General features: G+C 41.6%; 1 protein-coding gene across 1 annotated transcript in view; it reads left to right on the forward strand.

The window, feature by feature from the left end:
* Positions 1-16,066, forward strand: part of ABTB2 (ankyrin repeat and BTB domain containing 2) — a 148,603-nt gene that overhangs the window by 2,181 nt on the left and 130,356 nt on the right. The gene's annotated exons all lie outside the window — the stretch shown is intronic.

The following is a 16,066-nucleotide window of genomic DNA, read 5'->3' on the forward strand; positions in this document are numbered from 1 at the left end:
CTTCAGGCAATAAATGGTTCCTCACTCCTGTCTCTTTTGCTTACATACGTATCTTAAGTGTCATGCAAGATAACCAGCAATACAGCTCCATCACTCCAGCCTTCCTCCCCCCCCCCATTTCTATGAATATCATTGAGAACATTAAAAGTAACAGTTGGAGAAACAGTCTCAGGAATCCATGTGGGGAGGAAACAGAAGCAATGTACGGATGCATGGCTCTACCATGGCATCTTTGGAGGTGTCCCACATCAGTTTCACCATAGCAGCAAGTCCAGCTGAAGTTCAACAATTTCACTTCCCTGCTCTTGATTGCACAAGTGAGATTGATAAACTCCTCTAGGGCAGGAAACAGAGCTGTATGCGGAAGTACAGCAACTCATTTTAAGGGCATGTTGTCACAACTACTTCAGCCACAACTGGTGGCTGTGGGAAAACACTCCACCCATAGACAAATCCCATCTGCATCAGCCTGTGGCTGGGTGGTCATAGGCATGGCATAGGCAAACTCTAAATTTAGCATGCATCAGTTTGGGCATGCCATAGACTAGTAGTTAAGGGTCTTGCTGGATCGAAGAAAAGTCTAGCATCCCATTCTCACAGTGGCAACCAGGTGCCATGACTAGGAGTCAATGGTAGCCTTATCTGTCATGAACTTGTCTAACCACCTTTTAAAGCCAACAAGGTTAGTGGCTGTCACTACATCTTAAGGGAGTAAATTCCATACTTTAACTGACCACTGTGTGATGGTCCTTCCTTTTGTATGCCATGAATCAGTTTAATTGAATGACCACAGGATCTAGTATTGTGAGAGAAGGAGAACTGTGGATGTTATTTTAAAAATGTTATAAAAAGGTAAAGGACCCCTGGACAGTTAAGTCCAGTCGAATTCGACTATGGGATACAGCGCTCATCTCTGCCTTCAGGCCGAAGGAGCTGGTGTTTGTCTGCAGACAGCTTTTCTGGGTCATGTGGCCAGCATGATGAAACTGCTTCTGGCGCAACGGGACACTGTGATGGAACCAGGGCGGCACTGTGGTCTAAACCACTAAGCCTCTTGGGCTTGCTGATCGTAAGGTCGGCAGTTCGAATCTGCATGACAGGGTGGGCTCCCGTTGCTCTGCCCCAGCTCCTGCCAACCTAGCAGTTTGAAAGCATACCAGCACAAATAAATAGGTACTGCTTAGGCAGGAAGATAAACTGATAATGTTATACTACACTATGTGCCTAAGATGCTGTCTGTGTAGCCAATAGGTATAAACTACGGTCAATTCACCAAACTTCCCAGTGTCATACATTCTTCTGCTGGATGCATATGCAATGTATGCATACTTCTTATAATGTGTTTCACTGGTCCTTCTTCAATGGTTATGCATTGCAAATATGCAAATACCATCTTTGATATTTGTGCTACCTAGACACAGTAATATCTGTTCCCACTCTCTATCCTTAGTGCCAGAAGTAAAACAGTAGGAAATGCAAGGATATGTTTTATATCTTAACTGTTTTGTGTCACTGCTACTTTTGTGGTGCATTTTAGAGAGAAACAGAATAAATATGGTTAAGTATGTTGCTGAATTAAAGAGTCCCTAGAGAGAAAGAGTTATCTCTGAAGAAGAAACTGAATGAACAGAGGCTTGTTTTATATGGAAATATAAACAGATATGAAAGGAAATGGTTCTAAGTATTCAGAACATTTAAGTTGCCAGTTATGTAACATTCACAAGTTGCATCCAAGCGTCAATTAGTCATGCAAGGGACTGGTTTCATTTGACAATGTTGTATGCTTTTTTTAGATCATTTTGTCAAATTGTATTTATTGAGTTATAAATTCTGATCTCCCTGTGCCTACATGTGCATTTAATTCAGTTTCAGAAGTGTGTTTATTGTGTTAACGGGACTGGAATGCAAGACTCTGACTATTCTAATAACCTTCACTTGCAATTTGCAAAACAAAATTGATGTTGTGGTCCTTGGACAGGAGAAGAGTTGAGGCTGAATTTTCTTCTCTCTCTCTTTTTCAACTAAGAATAAAAGTATGAGGAGGAAATGTCACCTTATTCCTAACACATTTGTTGTTCTGAGTTGATGTTGGATTACTCTCCAGAAGTTAATATGCACACCTCAGAGTTACTGAGAATAGTGGATTGTCTGAATAGTCTTCTTTTATGTTACCAACATGTTTGTTTGGTTTGGTTTGTTTGTTTGTTTGTTTATTACACTTGTATCCCACCTTTCCTCCAAGGAACTCAAGGTTGTGTACATAGTTTTCTTCCCCATTGTATCCTCACAACAACCTGTGAGGTAAGTTAAACTGTGAGTTAGCTACTGGCCCAAGGCCATCTAGTGAGCTTCAAGTCTGAGAGGAGATTTGAACCCTTGCCTTCCAGGTCCTAGTCCACTATTCTAACCACTGCACCAACCCATAAACTCTATTGGGTTTTATTTGTGCAGAGACAACATACCACATGAGGCCACTGCTCTGTTTAAGTTTGAAGGCCACATGGCTGCCTTTAAGGAAAAAAACAAAAATGTCAGGCAATCTGATCATTTTCTATGAAATGTGAAGTCTAGGTCAAAAATACTACAACTTTGGAAGACTGTGTTGCCTGGGGCTATAAGAGATCAAAGTAGGCAGTCTTTCTTTCATGTTTGAATGCAGTTCACATTCTATTGCTTGTGTCACTGGTTTTTCATATATCATCACTAGGATGCAGGCAATGATTATAGCAGAAGGTACTGTATAAACTTCTCTCTGGTCCTCAAAGTATCTCTTCTTTGGTGCTAGCCCACCCTCTATGAATAACTAAGCTGGATGCCAGTAATGGGGGGCATTTCTCAGCCTGAGACCCATATTCTCTTCTGTGCAACCTTTTGGAGGTCATATGCCAGTGATGGGCAGAGTCAGAAGCAAAGAAGGGCAGAGCAATTAATTCCCGTTTCCCCTTTGTACAATGAGCTAGTATCCACACACACTCACTCAGTCCTTCATCCAGGCAAGCAAGAGTCACCAGAATTCAAAGACACATCCCATCCAAGCAAAAACATTCAAGGAGCCTGGGAAATGAGAACAGGTGAGGGGTGTGGTTGGGGAAAGTCCCAAGGGTCAGACAGAGATGCCTGAAGGGCCACCTGCCGGAGGCTCCCCATGCCTGCTGTATGCACTGCACTTTGGGCTAATTATCACTGCTGCAGATCAGTAGGGCAACCATCAATTAGTAACACACCTTGTGCGCTTCGTTGTATCTCTCTACTTGGGATCTCACAGTAAGCACATTGTGCCTTTGTTCCTTCTCTTGCTAATCCACAGGCAAAACTGCATTCATTGTACTTGGAGAGGCAGGAACAGTTGTTAACTAGGTGCAGTGTAGTCGCTGGAAGTGTGGATTTGTCCCTGGTTCGGCTCAGCCATTATCTCACTGGTTGCCTTAGGCATGCCCCTATCTCTCAACATCAGCCATCCTTTTCCATCTGCAGTATGGGGATAATAGTGTTGACCTACCTTATAAGGTTGCAAGATTACTCAGCTAATGCATGCGAAGCACCTTCAGCTGTCGGTAGTGTTTATATACTTAACACTAAATATTATTTAGTTTTAGCAGTTTCGCTACAATAAGCTGAACATCTGGACTATGTGTTTTTCAGGGTTTCTTTAGGGTGCTTCTGGGCAGAGAAATTGTGTGTCAGGGTGATTATTCAGCAAACCTGAGTTCCTGTGCTGATTCCCTTAGTTCAAATGACAGCCTGAGGGATTAGTAGAGTCAGTATCACTAGCACTGCCGAAACTGGCAATGGTTAGACAAAACATCTGTATAAACCTTTGCCCTTTCCTTCTGGAGACTGCTCACGCTTTTCTTGGTGCTTAGGTATGAAACAAGTAGTTTAGAAAGAGTCCACCTTAATGTGCTTAGTAGATGAGCCCTCTTTTTCTGATCCCATGGAAACCAAGGGCAAAACAGAGCTTTCTTCTGTATGTTGCATACTCAAAACTCACAATGGCTTGGCTAATATGGTATTTTAAGCTGTAGTTAAACTAAACTATGGTTTACATGTAACTATGACCATGCTGGTGCATACTGATGACATCACAAGTCCTTTGTTCATCCCCGATTCTTGCTGATGTGCTGCTGGGAGGTGTTATGTCTGAACCTGGACTTGTGGTTTGTTTGAGGGGAAACAAACCACAAGAGATAAGCCAAGAACAGAACATGGGTACAGTTGTACATTCACTTTTAAACTATAGTTTAGTTTAACTATGTCTTGAAGTGACATGCAGACAAGTACTTACGGCCCGGAAAAATGCTGGTTACATAGAAAGTTGCAGGATTGTGAATAAGGCGAAGGCTGGAATATTTTCTGTGAAGTGTGTGTTTCTATATTGTCATCAACATCTCATGAGTCAATTTTATTAATTGCTGAATGGACTGAGTTATTTGTATATATATGCAAATATTTCAGGATAACTTTCTACAATAATGTGGAGGAGGCCAATTACGTCTGTTAATTAATCACATCCATATTCTCTTTCTGGAAGCAATATTTGCTTTGTTCAAACACTTTGTAAAAAGGGAGTCTTTCTCTCTCTCTCTCTGTGTGTGTGTGTGTGTGTGTGTCTGTGTGTGTACAATTAGAAACAGCAGATTTGTCAGTCCTAATGAAAAAAATATGCTATGCCACACAGATAAAAGGGACATCAGAACCTTAATATACAGAACATAAGTATCTAGTGAACACACATAAATCAGTGTACAAAAGATTCTAGAGATAAACATACTCCATTTAACTCTTAAATGAATTAGTTAAATTTCTTTTCTCATAGAGATCAAAGTGGCTTATATTAATGTAAATGGTTAATTTTGTAATTGAACCCCCTTTTGAAAATCTTTATATGAGAAGCAAGATTCCATTCTAATTTTAACTCTTCCATACACATGAATGAAGACATGGGTTGTATAAAGGCTCATTTAGCAAATTTTATGAACAGCAGTTGATATACAGTACACAGATATTTTTTCATTGAAACCTCTATTTTCTCCTTTTAAGAATTACATAGATAATGCTGATTGACCAAGCAGTGAAAATTCAGTTGTATAGACCCCCATATCACTCACCACTAGACACTGAAAGATGGCATTATGAATCTTGAGAAACATCATTATGATAAATAGAAGATAACAAAGCTGTATGGTGCCATTAAAGATATAGCCATTAGCATACACCAAATATTTTCTACCTTTTGAGTCCACTGCTCCTTTGATCAACTACATTCTTTCTGCGGCACCCCTGTGGGGCTCAGGAGCCCAGTTATGTCACCCCTTGCCTGCAGAGCTGGCAGCCTCTCACCCTTTTTTGAACACTCTCCCTTGTGAAGTGTTCCCTCAGCCTTCTCTCCTCTCCCCTCTGGAGTTTTCTGGGCAGACAGCTGCTGCCCTGGTCTCTGGGTTGCATCCAAAGAGAGGTGCTTCCTCACACTGCCCCACAGGGGCCTAGGACTTGTCTGTCCATTCCCAACAGCAAGGGCTGGCAAACTGGCTGGGTGGGCTTCCTCACCCGCTTGATTGCTTGCTTACTCCAAGGCTGCCTCAGCTCCTGGCAACCAGCATCCCCTGGCCAGCCCCAGAGGCAGCATCACCTGGGGAGCTTGTCACCAGGACTCCTAAAACAAACAGCTGTGCAAGCCTTTGGGAAGCAAGAACTGGAGAGGGCATCAGAGGAGGGAGGGAAGAAAAGAGGGACAGAGGCCAGTGTTGCCCGTGACACCCCTGACCATCATTCAAGGCACCCCAGGGTGCCACGGCACACTGGTTGAAAACCACTGGCATACACATTTAAAAACAAAACAGAGGGATTGTACATATAGCAATGGTTCACTTAGCATGAATGCATGGACATGTCACCTCCTGGAGCAGAACTTGCGATCACTTTTCTCCTGGGCCCTTTTTGCTCCTGTGCCATCCTGAGCAAGCCATGGTTTGGCTTAGCATGATGTAGACCACAGTCTGATTAATTTGTTTGCATACTAAAGGCCACAGATTATTGGTTGATGCCTCTAGAAACCAGCTGAAGATGCTTGCTTGCTCAGTGGTTTTTGATTGAAAATGTTTCTTCAATGAGCACTGATGGTCACCACTGAGGTGGGATCCAACATGCCCTTGCGAAGTGGCTGCGGAAGCAGCTGGGAGATAAAATGTGACCAGCAAAGAGACAATGTTCTGAGTCTTAGAGATGGTTGGAAAGAGCCTGCATGTTATTTGCTTTGGAAAAACTGATGCAGCTTTAAAGCACTATATTTCCCTGTGCTTGCCAGTTCTCCATACATAAATATGTGTATATTTGTAAATAAATGAATCACAAAGCTGCAATAAGTCTCTAAAAAGGAAACAGAGCTTGTAAATACCTTCCTTTGGAACTTAATCCAGCTGAGGTAAGTGGGGCAGCATGAACATACAATAATACTATTATAGATCTCATCTTGAAAGTGTGTAAGATAGTCAGCCAAACAAATACAGGCTCATATTCTTAGAAGAGCTAAACCAGATTATGGGCCAAGTAAGTTTTTCAAGAATTAAAACAGTCGTCCAATAGGAATAATTTCACCAGGTTCTGCCCAATATGTTTTGCTCAGTGAAACAGAATTTTTTGTCACCCCTCTCCAAATCAATGTGCATAGTACTCAAGGCACCTCTTCCTCCTCTCTGCTAGGAAAAATACAATACTAGTAAATTAAATAACTAAAACTTTGCTGCCCTTTCATGACACTCAAAATCAGCTGTCTGAGGTGGCCACTTCACTTTGTCTAATGGTAAGGCCGACCATTATATTTCTTTCTTTCCTCTCCAACATGAACATGCATCAAATCCCTGGTCTAGTTTTATTTCTGTCACTCCATAAAATATTATTATACCAGACCAATAACTTACCTACTGCAGTGAGGCTGGCTTAGAAAGCTACAACACCGCTTCTACTTTGCATTTTTAGTATCAAGCAACCGAAGGCATTGGGACCCAATTCCCATAAAGTAAGGAAGTCCTTCAGAATGTTGGTCTTCAACTGGTGTGTCATGACTACAGTGGGGTCAGATTCCAACTTAAGGCGAGTCACACCATGGCATCACTACTGTTCTGCTTTTCAGGGGGAAAGAAAAAGAAGAGAGAGGGAAAGCAGCAAAAAGACAAAGAGTTTACAGCTAAGGGGAAGGAGAAAATCCTATGTTACAATTTAGCAGTAGCGGGTCCCACATTAAAGGTAGACCCCGTCTTCAACATTGTCAAGCAGTTGCTTAATTGTATGGGTGCATTGATTTTACTGATTAAATGAACTCATATCAGACAGGAACATGGATGGTGTATTTATAGCTCCTTAAATAATGAAGCACAAAGCTTCAGACCTGTGGAAAACATCCAAGGCTATGTTTGATTAATGGCACATCTCTTTATATTTATTTCCTTTCTCACCTTTGCAAGTTAAATACAGAGGAAAAGCTAGGGTGTATTTTAAATTGTGCTGGTAGGAATGGGCCATTATTATTTTGATGTTGCATTTCATTTTAATGACAACACTGAAAATTGGTTTGTTCTTCAGTGTAAAGCCACAGTTCTAATTCTCTGTTGAGATTCATGTGCCGAACAGTGAAATTACCTTGTAATGTGTGTTATGTATTCAAACTGCTTTCTGGTTAGCTGAGCTGAACTAACTGAAGTGCTCATAGAGCATCTCATTAATTTTAATAAGCTATTATTGTCACTGCTACATTCTGTGGGATTCTGTGTGCCAGGGGGAAATAGCTGCAAATGTGATCAATAAACTAGCAAGGTAGAAGAACATTACTCAGCTTATGGTTGCTAGAAGTGTCTGGATAGCAACATCATCATGATACCAAACTGTTCAAAAACTCTTTGGCCTGGTTCATCATGTATTACTCTGAATGTCTGGTTTTCAACAATAAAATGAATCATATACAGTCAGCTGTTTGCTTGGAAGGACTGTCTACATGTTGACTATGCCAGGGCAGTCCCCGCCCTCTTTGCAAAATGACGGGTTTCCCCAACAGGTACAGTCAGTCTGAATCATATGGGTAGCCCTTAATACAAAAACAGCCTAGAAACACGATTAGATTATCACACCCTCTGACACTCCAAAGGCAATCAAACTGCCAGGATAATTTAATGGGTTCTTCTCACATGCAGGCCTGTCCCTTGACTGTCACATCAAGCAATGACTTGGTTGTGTGAACTGGCCATGATAAATGTAGCACCACAGATAAGAACATCACTAAAATGCAATGCTTTTCAACGGAGTTGATCTTCACACTCGGCAAACATCCCTAAAAGGCTGGTTCACATGTCACACTGAAAGGCAGGTATATTCTGTCTCCACTCATGTACAGGTGTTTGTGTGGGGAAAGTGTACACTTGCTGATGTGTGCAGCTCAGCTCTTGTGTGCATAGGTTTGTAGAGTGTACACTCATAGTGAATAACTGCATGATAGTAAATAACTGCATAGTGAATAACAGCTCAACTGTTTATGCAGTAAATACAGATGGTGCATTCACTGAATGTAATATGTGAACAAATATACAGCCTTCAAGTGTAGAAATATGAAGTGATGTGCATGTGTGAACAGGTCCCAATATGTCCCTCTTGTTAATGAGGCAGCACAGGTAAAAGCTAAGTTCTTATGCAGAGATCGCAGAGTATTTTATTATGTTAGGTACATAACAGCCCATTATGTAGAACTGACATATTACCTGTAGGTAGGGATGGAAAGCTGAGTCTGTTTTCTCAGGGGGTTTTCCTCCCAATCTTGAATTCAGTTTTCCGCATTTTGTGATTTATTTTCTTTGATCCTCATGAAAACTCACCAGGATTTTTGTGCCTGTTTCGCCTAATGCACTTTCATTTGCAGTTTTGACTAATTTACACATTTTTGTAAGCAGATTCCCCTCATATAATGCATTTTCATATGCACATATTCCCCTAATTTATCCATGTTTATATACATTGGTTGATTGGTGAACTGCATAACAAAAGCCACATAAGTGTGAATTTTGAGAAATTGCTTTGTTTGGATTCACATAGTTTCAGAAAGTGTGACTCTTGTACATTTGGCTTTAAATGAGACTTGAATTTCTCCTCCATCCTTACTATAGGGCATGTGTGGATTTCTGTCACAGATTTACTAGCTGTAATGTGATAAGGAACTGTCTTATATTTTGGTCACATGGCAAAGTGTTAGTAAGACATTCTGGGGTATCCGGTTATTTGTCATAATTTCTTAATCTTCTTAAACTTCTCAATTCTCAGAATCAGAATTGGTGGAGGAGCAAAAGTATATTACTGGAGCTCTAGTGTGTATAAGATGGGAGCTGAAAAAGATTGTGAAACCTGGTACAATTAACTGTATATATGTGTCACAAGAAAAGTGAGGTTGGTGATCAACCAGTTGCTGCAGTCAACAAGAATACTAGCTCAATAAAGCTACTTGTTGCCATTGCCTGATGGTAACTTGGAAAGAATAGCAAGAAAATGCTATAGATAAGCAAGCAAAAAAGTTAATAGGTTAAAATGATGCCAATGTTTCTGTTTTACACCTCTGAGTTACAAGCTCTGTTTTAAGGTATACTTTTAAAAAAGGGAGGGGGAACTTTGTGTTCTCACAGTAGTCCCAAAGGAATCATTGTGCATGTTCAGGAAACCTACACATGACTTGTTACAATTGGCAGCCAAAGCCATGGAGTGGCTTAGATCTGGAACAGCACCAAGTTGCAGCAGGGCTGCACCAGAATACATTTGCCGAGCTATGTGGGTGGACTGCTTGCCTTTACAACAGCTGGCTTTGCACAGTGGCAAGTCCCCACTCTTTTACAAGCACTGAGATTTATGCAGGTTAGGTGCCATGAGGGATTCCTATTGCAAAGTTATATCCTCCTGAAACTGAAGGTTGGTCTTTGGAAATCATGGTAAAGAAATGACCTACATATTTATAAACCAACAGCCCTCCTGCAGGCATTCATTCAGAAAAATGAGACCTGTCGTTGCCTATCATCAGAGTGAGGTGTGTTCCAGTCAAAGCCCATCCGATTAGGGCTGTGCTTTGACATTTGCTCTTTGCCCTGACTGAAAACAAAGGACCTGGTGGGTTAGGACACAGTCAAAAACTAACCCTGGCTGATTCCCTTTTAAATAGAAGCAACTGGGAATGGGCAGCTAGCCCCGCCCCCAGGTGTGTAGCATGTGTGCTGCTCCGGATGCTGGATCAGCTAGCTCCACCTCTGGTCAGGATACAGTCCAGCGTCAAGCCCAAAGTACGGTTCTTGGAGCATCCAGGTCAAGGTCTCTCAACATGTGCAGTTGAACAGACACAGCACCTCAGCTCTGCTGCCCTTTTATACTATGCCTGCTGGTTGCAGCATCTGGTCTTGATGAGGCATGTGACCCTCACCTGCTCTCAGCCTGCTCCAGGTGGGGATTCACATACCTCCTCCCAGAAATAGCGAGCCCCACCTGGCCCACTAGTGAGCTGGGCTGTGGGCCCTTGTCTGCCTCTGCCTCCTGGAGCACCCGACCCATTGCTCCCTGCACCTCAGAGCCTGCAGTGTACGTGGAGACAGGGGCCCCTCCAGCTCTGGCAATCGGTCCTGCTGCTCTGGCTCCTGTGCACCTCCTCCCCTCAAAGCCCTCTGTCACTCCGTGAGTACTTCCCACACCAACATCTTCCCCACCCCCAGCTTGCCCTGGTGTGTCCCAGTCCTCACCTACACCCCTCACCGAAATCCCCTTTCTCCTCCCCGTAGTCCTACCAGTTTATGACAGCTTACCATTTTGAGAGTTCAATGTGTAGTCTTCCCCCACCCCCCATAGGTCTGTATGACTGGCCTCATAAACATGGAACTTACAGCAGCCTATCTTAGGGACAGGCAGACTTAAGGCTCCACAGATCAGATTTGTTTTTTACCTGAACCACAAGATCCACGAACCCAGTTTGTTGCAAAAGTCATAGACTGAGGACTAAGGAACTAGAGCCCAATAATTTGCTTTGAGTACCGGTGCTGGACTGAGAATAACCGAGAGAGAATAACTTGTTATGTGGAAATTCAATGCACACTTTGTATATTATATGCCCACTTTGAAAACTGGAACTGTTGTGTTGCATGTTAAGTAATTACAATGTCCAGTAGGCGTTAGTGGCTGTTGTGGCAGTTAGTAGAAACTTTTAAAACAATGTGATGAGATACCCAGGATTACAATGCAATCCCAATAAACCCCTCACCCCTTGCTTGTTTTGCTTTACTGAAAAGTTTATGGGCTGGACTGTCCACCATTTGCCAGGTTAAAAGGTGCTCCAGCACAACCAAATGCAACAGTTAGTGAAACCTATTGATATAACTGCATTGCTGATTGTTTTATGTTTTGATTATTGTATTTTAGATTAGGGTTTAATTTTGTTTTGAATGTTGTATTTTCAAATGTTGTTAGCCATATAAAGGACAGGAAATATAACAACAACTTGTACAGCTCTAATAATAGACGAGTAAGGCAACATATTGAAAGTAACAGCATGTATCTTCCGTGAAATGATCTATAAGGAAATATTTGTTCATGGTACTTCTGTTTTGCATGATAAGGAATGATCAGGAGCTCCTAGATTATGTAGCAAAATCAAAACTGTGTGAACCATATTGTGTCACATTACACTGTAATTTTGCAATCCAATAATTACAGGGTTGATTGTCGCTTGATGTTGCTTCAAACTGTGAAGTACTATATTTAACTGTTTAAAAAAGCAATCCCATAATTTTTCTTGTGCAGATTTGCTTATCCAAGATAAGTGGTGGTATTGGTTGAATGGCACCTAAGATTCAAGCAGGGAAGATGCTGTTTGTTAAGGGAGGGAGAAAAGTAGTGTTTTGGTGGTTATACTGGTTTTGTATTTTTCTACACAAATGCCACTATATTGCCTCTTATTATGATACATGTAAACATAAATTATGTCATCATGCATGAAATATATATTTCTGTACCAAGTTAGTAGTGAGCCTTTAGTCCAATGCGGATTGTACAAATAGGATTAGGAGTGGAGGTGTCTTCTGCAGATGAACAAGAGCAGAAACTATCACTATATAACACAGTTTAGCACACTAAAAAGCAAACTGGATTTAATCTGGAGCTCATGTAGAGTCAGAATTAAATACACAAGAGCCCAAAGGTCAGCATTCTCTCCCTACAGTGACCAACTATACACCTTATGGGAACCACACCTTATGAAGCCCTCAAGGAGGATATGAACATAGGAGCACTCTCCTTCTATTGCTCCCCAACATTGCTGTTTGAATGTATTCTGCCTCTGATATTGGAGGTGATATATAGCCATTGTGACTAGCAGCCATGGTAAGCCTTATCCTCTGTGAATTTGCCTAATCCATTTTTTAAGTCATCCGAGTTGCTGGCCATCACTGCATCTTGCAGTAGCAAATCCCTTAGCTCAACTATGAATGGTTTTTGCCAGTTCCCATTCTGAAAATGAGTGATGGGAAATTGAAAATAAATGGCTACGGTCTGCATCATGATATGCGGAAACAATTGGATCCAGATCTGAAATATATATGTTCAGTAACTGAACAGCTTGATTGGCATATTACAAAGATCTGTGCCATGTGCCCAAGAGTTCTGTATTTGTACTGGAACAGAATCATAGCATTGTAAGAGACCACTAGGATCATCATTCTAGTCCAACCCCCTGCAATGCAGGAATATTTTGCCCGACATAGGCCTTGAACCTGTGACCTGAGATTAAGAGTCTCATGTTCTGCCAACTGAGCTATCCTAGATTTGATGTAATGACAATGATTTATATAATATCCCAAACTTTTCCAAGTGCTTCATATATATTATCACAGTACTGCTTTATAGCGGGAAGGTAAACAGCGTTTCCGTGCGCTGCGCTGGTGCCGGCTCACCAGAGCAGCTTCGTCACGCTGGCCACGTGACCCGGAAGTGTCTCCAGACAGCGCTGGCCCCCGGCGTCTTAAGTGAGATGGGCGCACAACCCTAGAGTCGGACATGACTGGCCCGTACTAGCAGGGGTACCTTTACCTTTACAATAGCAAGGGACGCGGGTGGCGCTGTGGGTTAAACCACAGAGCCTAGGATTTGCCAATCAGAAGGTCGGCGGTTCGAATCCCCGCGACGGGGTGAGCTCCTGTTGCTCGGTCCCTGCTCCTGCCAACCTAGCAGTTCGAAAGCACGTCAAAGTGCAAGTAGATAAATGGGTACTGCTCCGGCGGGAAGGTAAACGGCGTTTCCGTGCTCCTCTGGTTCGCCAGAAGCAGCTTAGTCATGCTGGCCAAATGACCCGGAAGCTGTATGCCGGCTCCCTCGGCCAAGAAAGCGAGATGAGCGCCGCAACCCCAGAGTCGGCCACGACTAGACCTAATGGTCAGGGGTCCTTTACCTTTTCACCTTTACAATAGCTTTGCATGTGGAGTGATAGTCTTCTGCCATTCAAGATGTCATCCAAAACACTCTTGCATAGGAACAGATAGTGCAGAACGCAGTGGAAACTATTTCCAAATAAATGTCCTTAGGTTTGAGATGAAGCATAGGCATTATTCCCCATTTTGCATGGTTTCACCTTCAAAATAGCTCATCTAGTCATCATACCATTCTTTGATTCTGTGATTTAGCAAAGTTGTGTAAATAAACTTACAGAGGTTAAGCTTTCGCTAATATTTATGCCAACATTTTAACTTGATCATAGCCTAAACAGTTTTAAAATGGGAGATTTTATAGTTATTAGTAGCATGCGTGTATTCTAAGGAGCTTCCAGTACAATAACTTACATTTTGTTCTTCGTTTGCTTTATCGTATTTGTTTAGTCTGAAGATCACTTGCATATTTTCAGCAAGTTCTTGGCTTGAATTTGCATTGAATTGTCAAAAATACACTAGTGTTCATGAGTACATCTTTTCCTTCAGGCATGTGGAGATGGCAGATTTAAAGAATTGGTTTCTGCTGGATTGCTATTATATGATTGCCATTGGTTTTATGGTTTTTATGTTATATTTGCGGTATTGTATTTTCATGAAATGTTACATGCCGTCCTAGGAGCCTCCAGGCAGAAAGGCAGGTTATAAATACAAATAACAACAACATTCTTCGTTGACAGGAAAATATAACTGATAAGTAACAATTTGTACGGGAACTCATGAACTCTCCCCCTCTTCAATTTATAGAATTATTTTCTAGTGCTCTTGCAAGTGTACTCATTGATAGTTTTGTCCTTGCCAAGAACCATGTATTGATTTCGAAAGGTGACAATGAAGTCATATATCTGTAACTCTTTTTTGTTGACTCTTTCCCAATTAACTGCTGCCAGTCTGGCAATTTATCAAGAAAATTCAGGAATCCATTAGGTGAATCACGATGCACCATTTGGTAGCAGCTGATTTATAAACTATATTGGTTGCAATCCAGGGGGGGAAATAGACATGCCTCAAGTCTCATTGAAACATAAGCGCACAAATCTGCCAACGCATCAAATCTTAGAGATATTTGGCGCATATGGTTGTAATTATTCCTTTGTGATGCTTGGACAGGCCACAGTGTGTGGGTGGGTGAGTGGGTGTGGGTGTGTGGAGACTCCCTATGCAAAGTCATCATTCTATGCAGTAAGCCATTCTAAGCATGAGGCTTACCCATGGCCAGTATAATATGTGCCCAAGTCCTTAGAAAAACAGTCTTGTGCAGCATTTGGATGAGTGGTCTGTCAATCTCAAAATATATAATCATCAGGAAAAAACACAGTTGCTGGGCACCACCCAGTCAAGGATTAAGTACACTACATCCCAGAGATTTCAGGGTTGGAGATAAGAATATGCTTGGATCTGTCTAACTGAAATAAATGAGACTTAATGTAGGGAAAGCCAGGCCCGAAATTCATTGTAGATGATATCTTGTTCCCAGAAGTATTAAGTCTATTGTGACAGTTCAGGATGAAGGCTTAATTAGAAAACTGAAGCCAGCTACAACCTTTTCTCATTTGTGAGAATGCCCAAAAATGATGGTCAGTGGTCTGAAAAGAAATTAGCAGACAGTATTACTGGCACCGATGCCCTTGAAATGTTTTCAAATAAGACTTGCAATTATTCACTGCTTTTTCTTTTGCTTAAAAATGATCTTGACATTTCTCACAGCACAAAAATTAGCTTGACTCTAAAATTGCCATCATAGGGAAAAGGACCTAATTTTACTTTTATTCATAATTCATCTTTGGGGGTTTTCCATTAGGTTGTGTGTGTGTGAGAGAGAAGAAAAATCGGTTTAGTGCAGTGGGTTGGACATTTCTCCTGCAAGCTGAAATCTCCAGTTAAAAACCTTTTAGATTCCTTTCTGCCACTTCCTACTTGCCTATAATTTGAATGTCTTTTTTGTTTGTTGCTGACAGTGAATTAGTGGTGTTCATTACAGGTCATTGTTGTGTAGAATGATCTATGAGCCAAATATCTGTGTAAGACTTTTGGAGAAAAACAATTCCAGCCGGTGGAATACCAGTGCTACCCACGAATGATAGCTTTAAACTCTCTGGCTTATGCTGCAGCTACTTTAGGTATTTATTTCTGTCCTGTCCCCCCTCTCCTTCACTGCACAAAAGGTCACAGCTGCCTTAAGGCAAACAGCACCTTCAGAATTAAGATAGATTGACTTTACTAGCAGAAAGCCAGCACTTGAAACACAGCCAAGACCTAGGTAATGGGTTTGCTATGGAAGAAGATGCTAAACTGGCAAGAATCAATTGGACTGGAACCATCTGCAAACCCTGTACAATTTTCTCCTGTTGCCATGGGCAGCAGACTCAGACAGGAAATCATGGTAGGATGGGAAAAGATCCAAAATACACACAAATAGTGTCAAGCTTTTAGTTAACAGAACCTGAGAGAACAGCATATGCAGTGCTACCAAATAAGCAAAGCAGAGCGGCACTGACTTGATTTTAGTAGCATTCATATTTTAGTCTCTTTATTTTAAAAGCATTAATATTTTCCACACTCAGGCACTGCAATTTTAACTTAGT

Source organism: Podarcis raffonei, chromosome 1 (genome assembly GCF_027172205.1).
Source record: "Podarcis raffonei isolate rPodRaf1 chromosome 1, rPodRaf1.pri, whole genome shotgun sequence".
Lineage (NCBI taxonomy): Eukaryota > Metazoa > Chordata > Lepidosauria > Squamata > Lacertidae > Podarcis > Podarcis raffonei.